Source organism: Gorilla gorilla, chromosome 6, assembly GCF_029281585.2.
Source record: "Gorilla gorilla gorilla isolate KB3781 chromosome 6, NHGRI_mGorGor1-v2.1_pri, whole genome shotgun sequence".
Classification (NCBI taxonomy): Eukaryota; Metazoa; Chordata; class Mammalia; order Primates; family Hominidae; genus Gorilla; species Gorilla gorilla.
In genome coordinates, this window is record NC_073230.2 from 44,265,084 (window position 1) to 44,287,818 (window position 22,735).

The 22,735-nt window shown below is 39.1% G+C and overlaps 1 long non-coding RNA gene and 1 pseudogene across 1 annotated transcript; both read left to right on the forward strand.

Moving 5' to 3' along the window:
* The first annotated feature begins 1,258 nt into the window (after window positions 1-1,258).
* On the forward strand, window positions 1,259-21,221 carry LOC134758910 (uncharacterized). Its single transcript, XR_010134638.1, has 2 exons — window positions 1,259-1,415; window positions 20,966-21,221. It is a non-coding gene; the product is annotated as an uncharacterized lncRNA (long non-coding RNA).
* Window positions 13,334-14,068, forward strand: LOC101135785 (nucleophosmin-like; annotated as a pseudogene).
* Window positions 21,222-22,735: the final 1,514 nt, after the last annotated feature.

Below are 22,735 nucleotides of genomic sequence, written 5' to 3' on the forward strand. Positions count from 1 at the left end.
CAGGACTGCTGCTTTAGGGACCAGAACATGCCACCTCTGAAACAATTCCTTCATTTATGATACTGAAGTTATTGTCAACTAGTCAATCTGCAAGTCACTTTTACCAAATAAATTGTTTTGTGTAAATATTTGATATCATTAACAAAATTTTTGTTCTGCTCCCACTCCACCAGGAGATATCATTTAACAGATAATTTATACAACTGGAGTTTACTAGTGTGAGTTGCATTAGGGCTCTCTTAGAGAATGGCTATTTTGGAAGGAATAAGCCAGACAGAAGTCAGACAAGAGCCACAAAAGCATCTGCCAGTATAAACAAGTTTCCCATGAGTCATGGGGTGGACACTGAGGCATTAGGCCATCCACAGGTATCCTGCCAGAGGCACACTCTAAGCACTCCTGACTGTCAGGGCAGGGCTAGCGCTTACAGCCCGTCTGCAAAGGGAGACCTCAAGACCAAACAAAGAAAACTACAACGCCTCCATATCACCAGCAGCCAGACTGAGTAATAATCAAGATTTTGCAACATTTTCTTTATCTATTCCTTTTTTCTCTTTTGTTGAGATATTTTAAAACAATACCAGCCATCATGTCATTTGTGATTTGTGTGCGTGTGTGTGTGTGTGTGTGTGTGGTGTGTTTTGAGATACAGTCTCACTCTGTCACCCAGGCTGGAGTGAGGTGGTGCAATCTCAGCTCACTGCAACCTCTGCCTCCTGGGCTCAAGTGATCCTCCCACCTTGGCGTCCCAAGTAGCTGGGACTATAGGTGCGTGCCACCACACCTGACTAACTTTCTTATTTTTGTAGAGATGGGGTTTCACTATATGTCCCAGGCTGGTCTCGAGCTCCTGGAATCAAGTGATCCTCCCACCTTGGCCTCCCAAAATGCTGATATTACAGGCATGAGCCACCACACCCAGCCCACATTATGTCATTTTTATCCCTGGACTTTGAGGTATGCATGTCTAAGATTAGATGGACATTTTCTTGAATACACTATCACACCTAATAAAATTGACAAAAATTCCTTGGTATCACACAGTATTCAGTCGTGTAATCAAGATTCTCTGAACATTTCTAAAAACGTCTTTTTGCCTTGGTTTGTTTGAATTAAGATTCAAACAAGTTCTTCACTTCCCATTTGGTAATTTTTTTCTTGTAAGTCCCTTCTAATTTAGGGCAGCCCCCTTCCCTCCTTCCCTTTTGTTTTATACCAGTCAGTTGTCTTATAAAATGTCCTGTACTCAGTATTTGCATCCTGGTGGTGTCAATTAACTGGTCCTTCTCTCTTCACCCAGGTTTTCTATAAACGGTTACCTTTAAATATTTGACTGGATTGTGTTTCACTTTTTTTGGCGAGGCTCAATCAGAGGCGGAACCGTGGGCTTCCTGCTGCATCACACCTGGAGGCAGGTAATGTCTGGATGAACTGCCTTAAAGCCTCTTTCCTGATACTAAGACAATCACCACTAACAATAGTAATCACTTCAATCTGAGCTCTCCCTTTACAAAGCACTGGGATGCCTTTGACCATCGTCTGAATCAGCTCATGCATTTAATAATCCACAAACCACGTTTTTCATATTCAAGTCATCTTTTCTCTCATCATTTTGATTGCCTTTCAAAGGTATAATGTTCTCTCAAATTCTGTTATGTAGAAAACATATTTTTCAGAAATGTTGTTTGCATTTGGTTGTTGATAGTCTGTTGTGTAGGGAGATGTTTTCTTTGATTCCTTGTGTAAACTTCTATCTTTTGAAGTACTGAATCTTGTCAAATGTCTGGTGATTTTCCTTCATTTGCTTCCTCTTAGAGAGAGAAGCCTTTCTTTCTCAAGTATGAGTAGCAATGGTGATTTCAGTCCAACATAGGGGACATGCATTCCAAAGACAGCAGGTGTTACCGAACTGAACTGGGGTCTGCTTGCCTGGCACAGCAAAGCCAAATACTGACATCAGGATTGCAGCTTGAGAAAGTGAGGCGTTAATTGCAGGGCAGCTCATGCTTAAGACCCAACCTCTTCAATGGCTGACAAGGAAGGGTTTTTAAAGGTAGGGAGACAGAGGTTACAGGCAAAGCCATAAATCAGTACACAAAGGCTATGTGTTGGTTTGAACTGAAAAAGCAGGACATCTTGAGGTGGGTAGGGGTAGAGGTCACAGGTGGATTCAAAGAGTTTCTGATTTGGTTTAGGAGGTGAAGCTTTGTCTGAAAATTTGGGATCAGCAGAAAAGAATATTAGCTTTGGCTCGTGGGCTTGACCTCCTACAGGCCCCTCAGGAAGAAATTTTGAAGGGCGAACAGCAGTCAGAGTTCAGTCCCAGTTCCCCCTTATCGGAGGTCTGTGTGCCAGCAGATTCATTTGGTGGGGGTCTGGGTTTCTGAAAAACAACCCAGGGACATATGTTAAGATCCTATTCTTAGTTTTTATAGGGAGCAAAACATCTCCTGACTCTAACTTCCTTGGCTATTTTTGTTTGTTTTTTTGTTTGAGACAGAGTCCCACCCTGTCGCCCAGGCTGGTGTGCAGTGGTGCAATCTTGGCTCACTGGAACACTGAACCAAGGTTCAGGTGATTCTCCTGCCTCAGCCTGCCAAGTAGCTGGGATTACAGGTGTGAGCCACATGCCTGGCTAATTTTTATATTTTTAGTAGAGGCAGGGTTTCACCATGTTAGCCAGGCTACTCTTGAACTCCTGACCTCAAGATATCCACCGACCTCGGTCTCCCAAAATGCTGGGATTACAGGTGTGAGACACTGTGCTATTGTTTAAAACTAGTATTAAACAGTAGCCCCCTGGCTATTGTTTAAAACTAGTATTAAACAATAGCCCCCTGGATATTGTTTAAAACTATTATTACCTTCTTGCTTATCAAGTTGCTCATTTACGTCTCAGGGTTAGGTAGGTGCCTAGAATTTCCCTTGAAGGAACTCAAGATTTTCCTTTATTTCCATACTTGGCAGTGCCCACAGGCCCCTAGAAGGGTTCCTGCTCCAACTCACGGGGATGAGAGCTGTAGTCAGGAGGTGAACAAACTGCATTCTTTATACTTCCAAGTGTTCATAGGCTGAGAGTTGCCTCTTTCTCTGTGCCCCAATGACTGCTCTCACTTTTGGCTCCTTTTGGCTAAGATAGTGGGTGCAGGGAGCTAGGGAATGGGGCATAGCTGGGCTTGTCCTGTCCACCTTCTAGACTGTTTCTTAATTGTTTTATATCTTTGTCTTGGAAATTAGAGAGGGAAAGGAGTTAAATACTGAACAATATTGCCTAGGATAGGCCATAGGAGGTCTCAACTATATATCTGCCCCAATTCCCACACCACAGTAGTTCTTAAACTTTCTCATATGCAAATCATGTGTTGGAGCCTGCCTTTCTACTGTGAAACTGATTTTTAAATATTATAACTGTGTTTGTGAGCATTTAATGTGTCAAATTCTGTTTTAAGCACTTCACCTGCTTTAGTAACTACACCGTGACAACCCTGCGAGGTTGGTACTGTTATTATCCCTGTGGAAATAAACTAAGACAGTTCAAAGGAGAACAAACAGAGGCTTTTTGGGGCTTACTTACAGGAGGGAGTCAGCCCCCACCTCTTGTGTTTGGCAGTGACTCAAAGGCAGGCAAGGAAGTGGGAAAGCTTTAGAAAGGGAGGCTTCAGATATGCTCTGTTGGCATGGCAAAGCAGAGGTTGCTAACTAGAAGTGGGGCATCTTATGGGATTTGTTAAGGGAGCATATGTGGCTTTGGCTGTTTCTGGTTGGTTCTGGGTTGGAAGGAAGGGCAAAAAGTAGGGAAGCTGGCAGTCATTGCCCACATCCTGACTGTTCTGGGACTACTGCTGTAGAGATTGAGGATCGGAGCTCCATTGTCATATATGGTCTGGCCATTGTCCGTTTGTATAACATCCCTAAATTATAGCTAGGAAACTGAAGCACAAAGAGTTTAAGTAAGTAACTCGCCCAAGGTATTGTAGCCAGTAAGGGCGGAGCTGGCATTTAGACCCAGGCAAGTCATGCTCCAAACCACCAGGCAAAACACCATAGCTTCTCCTGTTTGATCTGGTCCACACCAAGTGACACCCTGGCCAGGTGTGGGACCTAGAGCAACTGGCTTCACTCTGTGTGTGTCTGTTTCTTCATCAAGAAGAACGTAATTAGAAAAAAAAAAACCCAATTCCCTCACTGGGTTTTTATAAGAATTCAATGAGATTACAGTTGTAAAGTGTCTGGCATAGGCTAGACCCGCTGAATATGTGATCTTGCTTTTGAGAGAACAGGACTGCACTTTGTAAATATAGGTTGCTTTTGAAAGTCCAGTTGATAACGGTTTACATCCCTAAATCCTTTTTTTGTTTGATTGCTTTTGATAAGGAGACTCGGAAATTTTATTGGAAACATATTTTAGGCAGCTTTTCTCTGAAAAGAATAAGGTGTTTTGGCTATACACGCCTCCTACTAATTACAATAAGATGTTTAAAAACTTACACATCATTTCTTCAAATCTTTTTCATTAAACTTGTTACAGATTGAAGCCATTTCTGCTATTTTTCTTATTTGGGCAGCCTCCATGGTGGCATCTGCTTTCTATTTACAGAGCCAAACCCACAGACTCTGCTCTGGTCTGATTAATTAGAAATCACCATAGCAGGATGGACTCTCTTCCTACCCTCCCCAAACAGTGAATCTTTTTTTTATTTAGCTCACGTTCCAAAATTAAAGCATTTGGCCCTTACAGTCAGCTTATTTCAGGCCCAATCAGAGGCTGATATTTCCCTGACATATTCCTGGTTACTAAAGGGGCTGCCTGAGCTACTTTGGGGAGTGAGAGACCCAAACAAAATATAGCAGAACCATGGGCCAGTGGGAGAGCTGAAGTGCAGGCAACCTTGATTGACATTTACAAGGGACTAGCATTGAGCTCATAGAGATAGAAAGCATAGGAGAATGAAGGTTGGATGTTTGCATTTAATTGTTGCTCTCCTAGGGAGTTATTTGAGCAGAGACCTAGTTCTGGCTCTGCACACACCTGCTGTGTAACCTGTGGGTGGGTCACACCTCATAGAAACCAGTACACACCTTCCAGGTTGCTATGAGGTTTAAATGGAATATGAAGCACTTTGATAAGCTCCACCCATCCCCAGAATGGCATGCTATTTTCCCAACAACCATCTTAGCAAATGGTACAAAGATTCTACAATTGTAATTCACCAGTATAGAACACAGGCGAAGGCATAGATTTAGCTAAAGTTATTATCAAATGACTGATTTTATAAGAAAAAAAAGAAAAATGATATCAGGGTTGATGTTCAGCTGCTTTCCACCAAGCCTCATCATCTCCATCAGTGAGCTGGACAGACCAGATCCCAGCGGAGACAGGGAGTAGGATAAGATGAAGGGACCTTGAATTTGTGCCTGACTATATTCCTGACTTTAGACCACTTTCTGACACTGTCTGTGTCTCAGTTTTACGTGAGCCCAATGAGTTTTAAAACCTTTACATTACAGAAGAACAAACAGAGGTTTGTAAAGGTTGAGTGAATTGCATTAAGTTTCAACTTCAGCTCACAGCTAATTCCTCAAACCCATGGGCTGTGACACACTGGCTTAGAGGGAAATAATCTGACAGACTAGCCCAAGCATCAGGATTGATAAAAGCAATCTTTCATGTTTTATCATCTGTGTTCCCAGGCTCTTCTATACCTTTTCTCTAATCCTCACCAAATCCTACAAGAAAAGTGGTTTTCATTCTGGTTTTACAGGAGCAAGAACTGCAGCCAAGAGGGGTTAATTGACTTTCCAAATGTCACGCAACAATTAAATGCAAGAAACAGAATTAGGAGACAAGTCTTGCTTCCAAAGTAACTGCATCTTCTTTCTACATCACATGAAACAGGAATGTCTGGAAAGTGATATTCACTCTGTTCGAAGCCAAAGGAATTGAACTATTGGCTATAGCAGCTCTTTGTCCCAAGGAGAGGTGTGGGCAAAGGAGAGGGGCTGGCAGAAAGTTTTGTCTATATACCTTCATTTGGCCCTTGAATATATTACCATGTGCTATTTCTGCTTTGTCATTCTCTCTTGTTACTAACTTTTCATGTATTATTGCCCCTGGTGAACCTGTGAACACTTGAGCCCAGGAATGTTCTTTTACTTCCCTATAAACCCTAAATTCATGACAAAGTGTCTGCACATAAAAAGTTCTTGGGATAGCAATTCAGACGGCGATGAAGAGGGCTACTCCTGGGGGCAGTCCGGAAGGCTGTCTCCCCACAGGGGGAATATCAGGGAGTAGGGGCTTTTTTCCAGCTCTCAGCATTAAGGACCCAGAAACTTGATCTAATCAACACAGACAGTGAGTGTGGCTTCATTTCTCAGAAGCTGAGTCACATTAACCGTATTCATAAGGCTAAGGCATTGATCCAAAAACATCAATTTATGGACTTAAATGAGAACTCAGTGTTAACGATATAAGAATACTTGATGCTTACTAAGACTTCTGTTCCCCAGATAGAACTGACATTAACTGGAGAAGTCCTTTCTATACTTCCTTGTCAACTCATTCTCATCCTAGTAGACTCAGTCTTACCTTGGATCTCTTGATACTTTCTGACAAGTTATTTTCAAGCCTTGTTGACCAGGGAGTCATCTTTTTTTTTTTTTTTTTTTTTTTCTCACCTTAGCTCTGTATATCTCCCATGGATCAATTAGGTGTTAATTTTATAGCTTAAATCTAAGAGTGATATCTTTTTCATTTACAAGTCATAGAAAGGAAGGGCATCAAACTGTAGGTTTTAGGTACTTGTAACACTAAGTACTTGTCATGTGAATAAATGAATCGAGTTCTGTATAGGTGTTCACCCCCACCATTCCAATGCAACCCTTCTTGTCAAGACAGCCAGTGACCACCAAACTGCTAAAACTATTGATTAGCTATGAGTCATAATCTCACTTAACAGCATTTGACAGGTGATTTCTCTTTCTTGTCCTTAACATGGTTTCTTTATTTGGTTTCTGTTTCAATTGTTAAGCCTCCTTGGCCTTTCTGCTGGTTCCTCCTCTTTTTTCCAACAACTTAACACTGATTACCCCACAGCTAAGTCTTTGGTTGTGTTCTCTTCTCCATCTAGTAGGATCTCATAGTCTCATGGCTTTAAATCTATATGCTGATGCTTCCACATTTGTATCTCCAACCTCAGCCCTTCTCTATACAATAGGCATATATTTCCATCTAATTATTTGTTATTTCTACTTGGATGTCTGATGGACTGCTCAAACCTAGCATATTCACAACTAAACTCATTATCTTGCCTTGCTCCAATCTATTCCTTTCACATTTTTAATAATCTCAATTGATAACAACTCTCTTCTGCTTGTGTTGCCCACAAATTTTGGAGCCATCTTTGATTACTGTCTTCTCTCATACTTCTCATTCAGTGTATCAGAAATTTTCTTGACTATACCTGCAAAATATATCCAGATTCTACTGGTACCACTTTGATCTAAGCCATTATCATCTCTCACCTAGATTATTCCCAAAGCCTCCTAACTCTTCTCTTACTTCTGATCTTGCCATCTTCTCTTATTATTCTATTTGTAACATTGCACAAATATCACTTAAAAGCAATAGCCAAATGGTGTCATCCCTCTGGTCAAGACCCCAATATATCTCCATCCCACTCAGAGTAAAAGCCAAAGTTCTAACAATGGTCCTGTATAACTGCCCACAACCCCTATTCCCATTACCTTTTTGGAGTCATTTCCTACTACCCTCCTCTCACCCTGCTCCAAACACATTGATTTCCTTGCTTGACCCTGAACATGCCAGGGAATACTATCAAAGGGATTTTGCTGGCTCATTTCCTCAACCTGGAATACTCTTCCTCCACAGATCTGCATGGCTAACTGTTTTACCTCCTTCAAGTTTTTGCTTAAAGGTCACCTTCTCAAAGAGGTCTCCCATGACCCCATTATTCTAAATTGCACCTCTTCTACTCTACACTCTTGATTGCTCATAGGTTTCTCTATTGTTTTCTACAGCTCATATCACCTTGTAATGTACAGAATAAGTACTTATTTATTATGTTTATAGTTCATTATATCTCTGTTCCATTAACTAGAAACCCAAAATGAGTACCTTGCCTATATGATTCCTCTCAAGTGATAACATCTCTATTCTAACATAACATATAGAGCAATAGATAGGAGACAATAGATAAGGAGAGATCATGTTCATGTACATATAGAGGGTGGGTAATTAAAAAATCTGAAAGGCAATGTATGAATTTAGTTCAGTTTTTAAAATGCATCTTCTTATCTCAAAAAGCTTAGAAAATGTATCCTTGGGAGACAGTATGAAATGATGGAAAGAATAAGACTTTGAATCAAACCTGGATTTGAGGTCCAGCACTGCCATTTACTAGCTGCATGTTATGATGCCAGTTGCCAAACCTCAATTGTTCCATGTAAAACTGGTTGTCTCTATCTTGGCAGTTCCCAAAGTATGTTCAATGAAAACTGCACTTTGATAGGCATTCCTTGGAAAATAGAGTCCATAGATACCCATATTTAGGAAATGCTGGATTAAACAAAATTAAACAGGTTTCTTTTCTGCAGGATTTCTCAGAGCCTTTAATATGTTAATGTACATTATGAATATTAAATTTGGTAATAGTGTGCAGTATTCCCAGTACTTATATAACCATTAAATATTTCTTTTTGTGGAATACTTTTAACATTTCTTGGGGCACCAACTGAAAAACGCTTATCTAACAAGATAGTTATAAAAATTAAATGTGTTAATATATGTGTAGTTAAGCATTGACTTAGTTGACCTAGGTTGTTTACATCCTGCACATTCCAAAGATCTTCAGGACTGGTGTTTGACCAGCTGTTGGGAGATAATTTCTCAGCCCTTGGAATATACTGCCTGATAAGCATGTCTTTGTATATCTAGGGCCTTGGGCCATGTTGTATCAATTTGAGCTGTGGAAAGGCTGGAGACTGAGAAGTAAGTTAGGGTCAGCTACATGGGTACTGCTTGCCTATGTGACTGACTTCTAACTAAAAGCATTTGACATCAAGGCTCAGGTCAATTTTGATGGCAGGCCATACTTTATATTCAGCAAAATTATCCTTTAGAAATAGGAAAAACTCAGACATTTCTAGATAAACAAAAATTGAGAGAGTTTGTTGCCAGTAGACCTTCCTTACAAGAAATGCTGAATGTAGTCCTTCAGGTTGAAATGAAAGAACTCTAGATAGTAAGAGTAGACAATAACTTGAATCAGATGAAGAAATAATAAACACTGGTAAGATAGCTGCATAGGTAAATATATAAGTAAGTATTAATGAATTTTATATTTCTTAGCTCCTCTTTTTTCCTATCTCATTTAAAACACAATAATTATGGGTCTATATTTACTAGAGTACATGTTTTTCTTCCTCCAAAATTTTTATGTTAAAGTCCTAATCTCCAATATGATGGTGATTGAAAGTGGGGCCTTTAGGAGGTAATTGGGTTTTGATGATGTCAGGAGCGTGGGCCCTCAGGATGGCATTAGTGTTCTCATAAGAAGGTCTCTTTCTTTCTAACATGTGAGGATATAGGGAGAAGGCAGCTGTCTGCAAACCAGGAAGAGGCCCTCACCAGGAACCAAATCAGCTGGCAATTTAATCTGGGCCTCCCAAATTCCGGAATAGGATGAATTTTTGTTGTTTAAGGCACTTAGTCTATGCCATTCTATTATAGCAGCCTGAGTTGACTGAGACACTATTTATGGGCACTCAACAGATGAGGATATAATTTGTGACAACAAAAACACAAAGGGAGAGGAGCTATATAGAAGTAAACTTACCAAAATTAACAAAATAGATTGTTATAGTTTATAACAATATATAATGTTAATTATATAATTATATAATTATACATTGTTATTATACATAATTAATATTATATGTTGTTAATTATATAATTATAATCACTAGGGCAACCATTAAGAAAATAAGTAAAACATATATAGTAAAATAAATAACAAGAGAATTAAAACAGTACACTAATATAAAACTAAAACAGTACACTAATATAAAACAGTACACTTAATATAAAACTAAAACAGTACACTAAAATATCTATTTGATACACAGTGGATGTAATGGAAGCAGTAATGGAGGAATTAAGGAATGGAAAGACAAGATATATAGAAAACAAATAGCAAAATGGCAGATGTAAGTCCTTTCTTATCAGTAACTACATTAAATGTAAATGAGTTCAACTTTTCGATCAAAACACAGAGATTAGGAGAATTGATTTAAAAAAAAAAACAACATGACCCAACTATATTAGGCCTATAAGAGACTCACTTTAGATTCAAAGATACAAATAGGTTGCAAGCAAAAAGATGAAAAAAGATATTTCATGCAAACAGTATCCCAAAATGAACTGAAGTGGCTAATCTACTACCAGACTCAACAGACATTAGGACAAATTGTTATGAAAGACAAATAAGGACATTATATGATAATGAAAGACCAACCCATCAAGAAAATATAACAATTATAAATGTGTATACACCTAACAACAGAGCTTCAAAATACATGAAACAAGACTAACATAATTGAAGGAAGAAATAGTTCAGAAATAATAGTCAGAAAACTTTATACCCCACTTTCAATAGTGTATAGAACAACTAGATAGAAGATCAGCAAGAAAATAGAAAACCTAAACAACACTGTAAACCAGCTAGGCCTAGCAGACATCCTAGAAAACTTTACATAACAACAGCAAAATACACGTTCTTCTCAAGTGCGTATGGAATATTTTTCCAGGACAGACCATATGTTAGGCCACAAAGCAAGATTCAATAAATTTTAAAAGATTGAAGTATGTTCTCTGACCACAATGGAGTGAAATTAAAAATCAGTAACAAAAGAAAATTTGGAAAACTCACAAAGATGTAGAAAATGTAAAAGCACACACTCGAATAAATAGGTCAAATAAGAACTCATAATAGAATTTAGAAAATACTCTGAGATAAAAAACAAAAATAAATCATAACTTATGAGATGCAGCAAAAGCGGTGCTCAGATGGAAATTCTATGAACAACTTTCTTAAGAAAGATCTCAAATCAATAACATAACTTTATCACTCCTTAAAGAAGAGAAAAAGAAAAGCAAGCAGAAGGAGTAATAAAGATTTGAGTGCAAATTAATGAAATCAGAAATAGAAAAACAATAGATAAAAATCATTGAAACAAAAAAATTGCTTCTTTGGAAAGAGCAACAAAATTGACAAAATTTTATCTAGATTTACCAAGAAAAAAAGAGAGAAGACTGAAATTACTAAAATCAGGAGAGAAATTAGATACTTTCTAGATAGTACTACCAACCTTACAGTACTAAAGAAGATTTTAAGAGAATACTATGAACAATTGCATGCCAACAAATTAGATAACGTAGATGAAATGGACAAATTCTTAGAGGCACATAAACTACCAAAGCTGACTCAAGAAGAAACATAAAATCTGAACAGACTTGTAATAAGCAAAGCAATTGAATCAGCAATTAGGAAAAAAAAACTCTCAACAAAAAAAGTTCAAGATTAGATGACCTCATTGGTGAATTCTACCGAATATTTAAAGAATTAACACCGAAAATAGAAGAGAGAGGAACATTTCCTTGCTCATTCTATGGGGCCAGTATTACACTCATACCAAAAGACAAAGGCATTACAAGAAAAAGTAAAATTAGAGACCAATATTCTTTATGAATATAAGTGCAAAATCCCTAACAAAATACTAGAGACAAAATCTGGAATTGTATAAAAAGAATTATAAACCATGACCAAGTGGGAATTGTCCCAGAAATGCAAGGGTGGTTGAGCACAGGAAAATCAATCAATGTAGTACACCATATTAATAGAATGAAGGAGGGAAAAAACTGCCATGATCATTCTAATACATGCAGAAAAAGCATTTGAGAAAATCCAAAATTCTTGCATAATAAAAACACCCAACAAACCAAAAAATAGAAAACTACTCAACCTGATGAAGGTCATCTGTGAAGAACCCATAGATAACATTATTCAGCATGATGCAAAAGTGAAAACTTTCCTCTATGATCAGAAACAAGACAAGGATGTCCACTTTTGCCACATTTATTCAATATTATGTTAGAAGTTCTAGCCAGGGCAATTAGCAAGTAAAAGAAATAAAAGGCATCTGGACTGGAAAGAAAGAAGTAAAATTATTTCTGTTCACAGATGACATGGTCTTATATATAAAAAACCCCAAAGAATCCATTTAAAAACCCCAAAACACTGGTGCTCATAAAGAGTTCATCAAGGCTACAGGATATGGCCAGGTGCAGTGGCTCATGCCTGTAACCTCAGCACTTTGGGAGGCTGAGGTGGGTGGATCACATGAGGTCAGGAGTTCAAGACCAGCCTTGCCAACATAATGAAACCCCATCTCTACTAAAAATACAAAAATTAGTTGGGCATGGTGGTGGGCGCCTATAATCCCAGCTACTCACTGGGCTAAAGCAGGAGAATCACTCGAACCTGGGAAGCGGAGGCTGGAGTAAGCTGAGATTGTGCCATTGCACTCCAGCCTGGGTGACAAGAGTAAGGCTCCGTCTCAGAAAAAAAAAAAAAAAGAAATAAATAAATAAAATAGTTTACAGGATACAAAATCAATATACAAAAATCAATTATGCTTCTATTATACAGTAGCAATGAACAATCTAAAGATGACATTAAGAGAAGAATTCCACGTACAATAGCATCAGAAAGAAAGCCTAGGAATAAATTTAACCAAAGAAGTACAAGACTTGTACACTAAAACTGCAAAACATTGTTGAAAGAAATGAAAAAAAAAGGCCTAAATATATTGGAAAAACATCCATATTCATGGATTGGAAGACTTAATATTGTTAAGAGGGCAACTATCCCAAGCAATTTACAAATTCATGCATCCTGACTTCAAAACTTACTAGAAAGCAACAGTTATCTAAAGAGTGTGTTACTGGCATTATAGACATGTAAAGTAATTGTGTATAATTGAGAGTCTAGAAATCAACTCACAGATCTGAGGTCTATTGATTTCCAACTAGGTGCCAAGATCACTCCATGGAGAAGGAATAGTATTTTCAACAAATAGTGTGGGGACAATTGTATATCCACGTGCAAAAGAATGAATTTGGACCCCTGCCTCACAAGACATTAAAAATTAACTTGAGCCCTGGTGTGATTCCGTCCTGCATGGCTGTTCTCTTGAGCAGTAGTTGTTTATCTATGTCTGCCTTCTCTCCCACCTAAGTGCGTTCCACTACTCAATGGAAGACTCAATGGACATGGACATGAGTCCCCTGAGACCCCAGAACAATCTTTCCCGTTGTGAACTAAAGGCTGACAATCACTTTCAAGTGGATAATGATGAAAATGAGCATCAGTTATCTTTAAGAACGGCCAGTTTAGGGGCTGGTGCAAAGGATGAATTGCACATTGTTGAAGCAGAGGCAATGAATTACGAAGGCAGTCCAATTAAAGTCACACTGGCAACTTTGAAAATGTCTGTACAGCCAACAGTTTCCCTTGGGGGCTTTGAAATAACACCACCAGTGGTCTTACGGTTGAAGTGTGGTTCAGGGCCAGTGCATATTAGTGGACAGCACTTAGTCACTGTGGAGGAAGATTCAGAGGCAGAAGATGAAGAACAGGAGGATGTGAAACTCTTAAGTATATCTGGAAAGTGATTTGCCCCTGGAGGTGGTAGCAAGGTGCCACAGAAAAAAGTAAAACTTGCTGCTGATGAAGAAGAAGATGATGATGATTTTGGTGATGAGGAAACTGAAGAAAAAGCGCCCGTGAAGAAATCTATACAAGATACTTGAGCCAAAAATGCACAAAAGTCAAATCAGAATGGAAAAGACTGAAAACCATCAACACCAAGATCAAAAGGACAAGAATCCTTCAAAAAACAGGAAAAAATTCCTAAAACACCTAAAGGACCTAGTTCTGTAGAAGACATTAAAGCAAAAATGCAAGCAAGTATACAAAAAGCATATTGAACAGTCCAGGGGACTGCTAGTAAATTAAGCCCAAAGGTGGGGAGAGAGAAAAAGGAGAGACAAATATAGTCCACACTGAGTGTCATCAACAATCCAGACTAAAGTTTTCTATTTTAATCTCAATTCCCTATTCTGATTTGCCACCCATGCCTCTTCAGGCTGGAAACCATGTCACTCTTGGTTCCCTAAAGCACTTTTCTTCTGACTGCTGTGATTCAATGAACCTTGCCCTTTGCTTTCTATTACTTGTGCATTTGCCTCACCTCTGACCATGTTTTAAATCATGTTTGTATCTCCTTAGCTGCTCAATAAATATTTGAACGAAAAAAATTAACTTGAAATTGACTAAAGACTTAATATAAAAGCTAAAACTATAAAACTCTTAGAAGGAAATGTAGATGTAATTCTTTGTGATCTTGGATAGGTAACTTTTTAAAATATAACATCAAAAGCACAAAAAAATAGGTAAATTGGACTTCGTCAAAATTTAAAAAATTGCATCACCAAAGAATACTATCAATAAAGTTAAAAGACAATACACAGATTAGAAAAAATATTTGCAAGTCATATATTTGACAAAGGGTTTAATAATAGACTATTTAAATCAATTTTGCAACTCAAAAACAAAAGACAGCAACCCAATTAAAAGTGGGCAAAGAACTTGAACAGATGTTTCTCCAAAGAAGATATACAAATGGCAAATGAGCACATGAAAAGATGTCCAGCATCATTAATCATTAGGGAAATGAAAATCAAAATTACAATGAGTTACCACTTCACTTCCACTGGGATGGCTATAATAAAGAAAAAAAAGGAAAATAAATTTTTGTGAGGATGTATACATTTGAACCTTTGTGTATTGCTGGTAGGAATGCAAAATGCTGCAGCTGCTATGGAAGTCTGGCAGTTCCTCAAAAGGGTAAATGTAGAGTTACCATATGACCTAGCAATTCAATTCCACTCCTAGGTATCTATCAAGAGAACTAAAAACAGATGTACACTAACACTACTTTTATAGTAGCATTACTCATCACAGCCAAAAGTAGAAACAACCCAATCCCCATCAACTGATGAATGGATAAAAAAAAAGTTAGTGCATTCATACAATGGAATATGAGTCAGTCATAAAAAGAATGAAGTAATGATAAATGCTACAACATGCATGAAGCTTGAAAATATTATGTGAAAAAAGCCAGTTATAAAGGACACATATTGTATGATTCCATTTGTATGAAATGTCCTAAATAGGCAAATCCATAGTAACAGAAATTAGATAGTGATTGCCCAAGGCTAGGGAAAGAGTGGAATGTGGAGTGATTGCTTAATTAGTAAGGAGTTTCTTTTTGGGAGTGATGAAACATTCTGGAATTAGATAGTGGTGGTATTGGTTGCACAACATTGTGAATATACTAAAAACCACTTGTACAGTTTACAATTGTTAAAGTGGTGAGTTTTATGTTTTGTGATCTTTATCTCAATTTAAAAAATCCAAAATGAGGGTAAAAACCAAGAAAGCAGAAGCCATGGGATCCAAGAAACAGGAGATACATTGGAAAGAGTTAGGATGATAGTGAAGGAAGTTCCTAGACGCCCACTGTGCATGGAAGACAGAGCACAACAGTTCAGTGGCTTCTGGGAGAATATCTGTGAGAAGAGGATATTTTGCTCCTGATGTGTTCAAAAGTATTGAGAGGAGATTTTGAAGATTGCGGAAGAATCTGAGCAAATATAAATGAAACTAAGTGTATTCATTTGGGTTTTCCAGAAAAACAGAACCAATAAGAGAGATGATGGATAGAAAGATACTCAAACAGATGATAGATAGATATAGATAGATGATTAGATAGATAGATAGATAGATGATAGATAGATGATAGATAGATAGATAGATAGATAGATAGATAGATAGATAGATAGATGGATGATAGATGAGAGAGAAGAAGGAAAGAAGGAAGGAGGGAGGAAGAAAAGGAAAAAAGAAAGGGAGAAAAGGAGAAAGATGAAAAGATAAAGAGATTTATTATAAGGAATTGACTCACACAGTTACAAAGGCTAAGAAGTCCCAAGATCTGTATTCAGCAAGAGACCCAGGAGAGCTGATGGTAGAGTTCCAGACTGAGTCCAAAGGCCTGAGAATCAGGAGAGCTGATGGTGTAAGTTCCAGTCCAAGTTCAAGTCTGAGGGCAAAAGAAGACCAGTGGTCCCGCTCCAAGATAGAGAGAGCAAATTTTCCCTTTCTCAGCCTCTTTATTTTATTCACTTCCTCAATGGATTGGATGAGGGCCACCCCATCAGCAAGGGCACTCTGCTTTACTCAGTCCACAAGTTCAAATGTTAATCTCATTCAGAAAACCCCTCACAGAAATGGCTAGAATAATGTTTAACCACGTAACTGGGTACCCATGGCCTTGTCAACATGACACATAAAATCAACCATCAAACTAAGTCAGTTTAAAAAAAAATCCAGTTATTAATTTCGCAGAAAACAAATAGTTGCGCATATCCTATGTGGCTCAACTGAGAATAGCATTTATATTTGTATAGTTATAATATCAATATTAAATATTGAATTAATCAAAAACTTGACATAAGTATAACTGGAGTTTGAGGGGAAGAGAAATGTTTGTGTGTGTGTGTGTGTGTGTGAGAGAGAGAGAGAGAGAGAGAGAGAGGAGATGTGATAATGGTGGGGCAAAGAGTAAAAAAGAGATAAATCCTTATCTTCCATAGTGGGAAGTCATTTTATGCTGCCTAATGCTGAAAATCACAAGTAGTGCTAAAAATCATATGTTATTTATTGATACGCAGGTGAAAAACAAGAGCAATAGTTTAAAAAGCTGCAAAGGTAGCCTTTTAGGAATGGAAACTTGAGGTTGTAGGTGGAGAGCAGGTTATTGTTTTGGTTCAGCTTGATTTTGGTAATAATTCTGGTAAAACAATTTGACTGTATAAGTATGCATGTATAACTTTGATTAAAAACTAAATTTTAAAAATGTATGGTATATGGAGTTGGAGAAGATCAAATAACAATAGCCTACTTTTCCCTGCTAATTTATTGTACTGTACGGACTCCAAGTTTGATTAGGGGAGACAAATTCTTTATGCATGTGATCACATAAGTATGTCATGTGTGTCTGAGTATATGTGTCTGCACGCATGTGTATGTGTGTTCATGGGCATAATAAGATATGCTTATTCTTACATGTGCCAAAATGAAGAGAGATATATTCATACATATTGATGTAGACTGGCTTGTAGGCAGCAAGAGACTAAATAATGTGATGCTTACAAGAAAAGATAAGAGACAACCGAAAGTAATGGAATTCATTAAGGAAACCATAAGCAGACATTAAGTTTTTAAAAATCTAACTAAACAGCTCTTCTTTAGAATGTGAAGGCATTGCTAGATGAAATAATTGAGGATATGGAAATGACTACTTTTTGTTTTCTTTGCACTCATTTTCTATAAATAGAGAAGTATAATTATCATTGTCAAAAACAATGTATTATTCATTATAAAACTTATAAACACAATTAACAACAAGTTCTTGTCAGTTTCTGAAACAAATCAATGAAAGAAACACTGAAGGAAATAAATAGTTAAATGCCATCTGATATTTTTAAAAAGAAAATTTGTATTCAAAATATATAAATTTGGTTGATTAAAAATTAGCAACTGTTTTAGAAGGATTTGTGTGGTAGCATAGCATTGGAGATGGTTGCATACTCCTAGGAAGAAATGAGCTTTGTTGAGATAGAATTCTGGAAGGGAAAGTATACAGCTGATTTTAACCCTGGAATCTTAACTCTCCATGTCTGCTAAGAACCACCTGGCACAATTCTCAGAAGAATAGTTTGGCTCAGACTGGATAGAGATAACCAAAGGACTCATTGAGAAAATCTAGACCCAAACGATTAACGAAAACATACGCGGTGGCTCACGCCTGTAATCGCAGCACTTTGGGAGGCCGAGGCGGGCTGATCACGTGAGGTCGGGAGTTCGAGACCAGCCTGACCAACATGGAGAAACCCTTCTCTACTAAAAACACAGAATTAGCCGGGCATGGTGGCACACACCTGTAATCCCAGCTACTCGGGAGACTGAGGCAGGAGAATCACTTGAACCTGGAGGCAGAGTTTGCAGTGAGCTGAGATCGTGCCACTGCTCTCCAGCCTGGGCAACAATAGCAAAACCCCATCTCAAAAAAAAAAAAAATATATATATATATATACGTATACAATAAATAAGAAAAAAATAGATATAAATTCTGGTGTTAATCCCTGGCTTATTCTGTCTGAAATTGTGTTAAAGCAGCAGTCCCCGACCTTTTTGGCATGAGGGACCCGTTTCGTGGAAGACAACTTTTTTCCACGGATGTGGGTGAGGGCATGAAACTGTTCCACCTCAGATCACCAGGCATTAGTTAGATTCTCATAAAGAGCACACAACCTAGATCCCTTGCATGCACAGTTCACAATAGGGTTCACGCTCTTAAGAGAATTTATCTAATGTCTCTGCTGATCTGACAGGAGGCGGAGCTCAGGCTCTAATGCTCGCTCCCGCCACTCACCTCCTGCTGTGTGGCCAGGGTCGTAACAGGCTGTGGGCCAGTACCAGTCCGCAGCCCAGGGACTGGGGACTCCTGTATCATACCCATCCTTGGCCTGTTCTTTTCCCAGGTGTTACACATTTCTCTTGACTTATAAAGGAGATGACCAATTGTTCACCCTTGTTAAAACTTGGTTAAGGCCGGGCACGGTGGCTCATGTCTGTAATCCCAGCACTTTGGGAGGCTGAGGCGGGTAGATCACGAGGTCAGGAAATCGAGACCATCCTGGCTAACACGGTGAAACCCTGTCTCTACTAAAAATACAAAAAATTAGCCGGGCATGGTGGCGGGTGCTTGTAGTCCCAGCTACTCAGGAGGCTGAGGCAGGAGAATGGTGTGAACTCGGGAGGCAGAGCTTGCAGTGAGCAGAGATGGCACCACTGCACTCCAGCCTGGGTGACAGAGCAAGACTCCGTCTCAAAAAAAAAAAAAAAAAAAAAAACCTTCGTTAAAAAGTCTTAGTACTTGGTTGTGCTTTCTACAAATACCGTGTTATTCTGAGTGTTTATCACTGATTTCTAGAATAGGCATTGTTTGCCTCCACTGTACTTGGCCAGCACTGGCCGTGGGTGTAGGTTCTGTGAGTCTCTGTTCTGGCTGTTCTGCCCTGTACTCTAAGCTCTGATGACTGCGTGCTTAGCATACTGTAGGCAAGTTTAAAATTCTTTTGGAGGGAAAAATCATTTCTGACTTAAAGATAGAGCTGAAATCATTCCTCATTGTACTTAAACACAGGCACCAAAATGTTTTCTCTGCAGCACCATTAGACATCCCTCCAGGAGCAGAAATTGGGTGTGATACTATGCAATATTTTCAAGTTTGGCATCATCTACCTCTCAGAAGAGGCTTGAAGAGGTAGTTTAACCTGTTGTCTTTTCCTCTTTCTAAGCTGGACTGCACTACTAAAAGCCACAAACTAAACAGGTGAATGAATATATAATGCCAGCAATTGGCAATTTCTCCACAGTGGCATGCTCAGGTGTCCATCTGCATTTGTTTATCCTGTTCTCTCTTCCCATTTCTTCTGGTAACAAAACTCCCTTTATAGTTGAAGAACCCATTCCGTGAGATTTGGAAGGGTCAGATTTTCCCATCTCCCTACCCACTGAGAAAGAGAAAACCTGTACATTAGGAGTTTGGGGGCTAAAAAAGTGGGGAAAGCCAGTTTGGTCGGGGAATTCATTCTCAGGACTTTGCCCAAGCAAGTTACAGAAATAGACAGCATCTCATTTGCTTTCAGGACATGTGTTAGCACATATGAAATGTTGATATGTCTTCATTTTAATGCCTCTTTACTACTTCCTATGTTTATGTTAGCCTACCCCAAGTGTTTCCAAACTTCTCTGATCATCAAAATCTCCAAAGGAGCTTGAAAGTGAAGATTGACAAAATGAACCCAAATATTTTGTAATCATATCTAGGAAATGGACTTTTTTCAGAAGCTGCCCAGGGAGTTCTTCAGATGAACCAACTTTGGAATTTACTCTTCTGCATACAATGTGGTGTCCATCCGTGAAATCATTAGCTAAATGATTATATCTCTGGCTGCTGCAGAAAGGCAAACGCTTAACTGGCCACATATGATATTTCACAGCACCACAGGTTTCTGCTGAGAGGTCTGCCACTTTCGGCCCAGACCAAAGAGAGTAGAAGGAACTCCACTCCCTACTCCACAGGGCAGGCTGAACCCAGGACCAACACTGATGTTACAGCACAAAGAGGCTCCAATTAGAGCACAGAGGCAACATGCTGCCAAAAATAAATAAAAGGATTAATTAATAAATTAATAAATAAAACCCACTTGAGGATAAAAGTAATCAGTGGCCAGTGTTCTGCAGGCTATATTTGAGGGAAGTAAAATCTCTGTATCACTGAAAATGTGTATCATTAAAGTGAATAGTGAGTTAATTCATAAGCTGAGAATGAGGGACTCTGCTCCAAAACAGACATCTCAACACAGATGAACCTGGAGCAAGAATAGAACAGGATGTACCCTAATGATCAGCAGATCTTAGACTAGCCAGAGGGATGAGGGAGACAGACTAGACCAGAATGGAGAGCCCTCTCGGCCACATGGAGTGGCCAGCCTCCCAGATGGTACCCAATGATCTTGCTGCCTGTAATTTGCACCCTGGTATAGCCCCCTTCAATGTTGTGCCTGTTTGCTTTGTGTGACCAATAGCAGATGGCCTAAGTAATGACACATCACTTCGGAGATTAGGTCGTAGAAGGGTGCAACCTCTGTCTGGGGGCACTCTCTCATTTGCCTGTGTTCTCTCTGTCTCAGATCACCTGGCTCAGGGGAAGCCATTCTGTGAACTGTCCTATGGAGAGGCCAGCTTGGGGAGGAATTGATGTCTTCTATCAGGAACCATGAGAGTGAGCTTAGAAGTGGATCCTGCCCCCTCAGTGAATCCTGCAGCTCCAAGTGACAGCTTGACTGCAACGTCATCTGAGACCCTAAGCAGGAGCCACCTTGCTTGGCCAATCCTGGATCCCTGAACCCTCGGAAACTGTAAGATAATAAATGATTATCATTTTCACCTGCTAAGTTTTACTGTCATTTACCACAAAGCAATAGATAACTAATACACCACACCAACTTCACCGTGAGAAAGTCTATACATTTATTATCAGAAATGACTATCTTCAGAACTGGTAATATATTGATGCTTTAGTCAATTGAAGTATGTCATTTATATTCTGGGATGTTGGTTGGTAATTCTTAACCCGTTTTTTGTCATCGTCAATTTTTTATTCCGCAAACATTTGATCATCTGCAGTACCAGCTCCTGGTTTAGGCTTTATGAATACAGCAGTGAGCAACAGTGGCAAAGTCCCTATCTCATACAAGCTTCATACAAAGTAAATGAATACTTTAAAAGGCAATTGCATATTATGATAACACGCACAGAAAAAATAAACAGGTGACCTGAATGAGGGCAACTAGCTATAGGGCTGGAGTGAGAGGCGACTTCTCTTTATAGGGTGGTGGAGAATGTCTCTCTGCAGAGTGGCATTTGCTGAGATTGAAGGGTGAAAAGAGCAGGCCATGGGAAGGGGCTAGGAAGGGAAGCCCAGGCAGAAAAAGTCAAGAACAAGGCCCTAAGCTGGCAAAGGGGACCAGAGAGGACCTCATTCCTTAAGAAGCCCATCCGAATCCCGTGGCTCCCACCTAAGGGGTTCCCAAGATGTTGGTGCCCAGGTAAGTGCCCTTCCCTTTAGCAGGTGGCTAATTCTAGTTTCCTCTTCCCCCCAACACCCCTGACCCTTTCTGAAGAGCAATAGGAAACATTCTCATAGATTATTTTATTGAAATATTGTTGTATGAGCTAGAAAAGAAATATGATTACTACTGGATAGTATTTGGGAATCCTTGACTTTCACGCCTGGCAGTTTTTAACAAGTAACTCATACTTTTAGCTTTCTCTTTACGGGTTTCTCTCAAACTTTGAGAGAACTGGATATTTTGGAGACAAGATCAAATGTATTTTGTCATATTTCCTCAATCCACACTCTTGCCCAGCCTCTGAGGAAGCAATCCCACGGTTTTCAGTCCTAGTCAATATCCCACATCTGCTGTGTGAATGAATTAAAGAGTTCACCAGAGTGGATACATGCCATTTTGGCTGTGTCTCTCATTCCCTCACTGTCCTAATTCTCCCAGCAGCCCCATTTTGTGAGGCTTGTTATGCTTCTTAAGGAAGCTTGCTTAAACAGAGCCTCCCATCCCTACAAAATGCAGGTGCTGAGCTCTGAAGGGCACAAGACACCCTCTGATGCACTGGCTAGCTGTTCTGAGCACCCAGTGAATCATTCCTTCTTACACAATCTGATTGTGTGACTCTGCTTATGTTTAGCATCAGTTAATTTGGAGGAACATAATATTTTGCATTTTGCAGTGTGACACTGTGTCAGAATCAGTCATCACTATTAGCTTGATACCAATACTGTGCATATCGGGTGAGCTGGAGAAGGCATTGTGACCCTTGGAGAGAAGCTGGCCTGTGTACAGTCCTTCTGTTTCATGTGACAGTGCAATGTCACAGAAAATCTG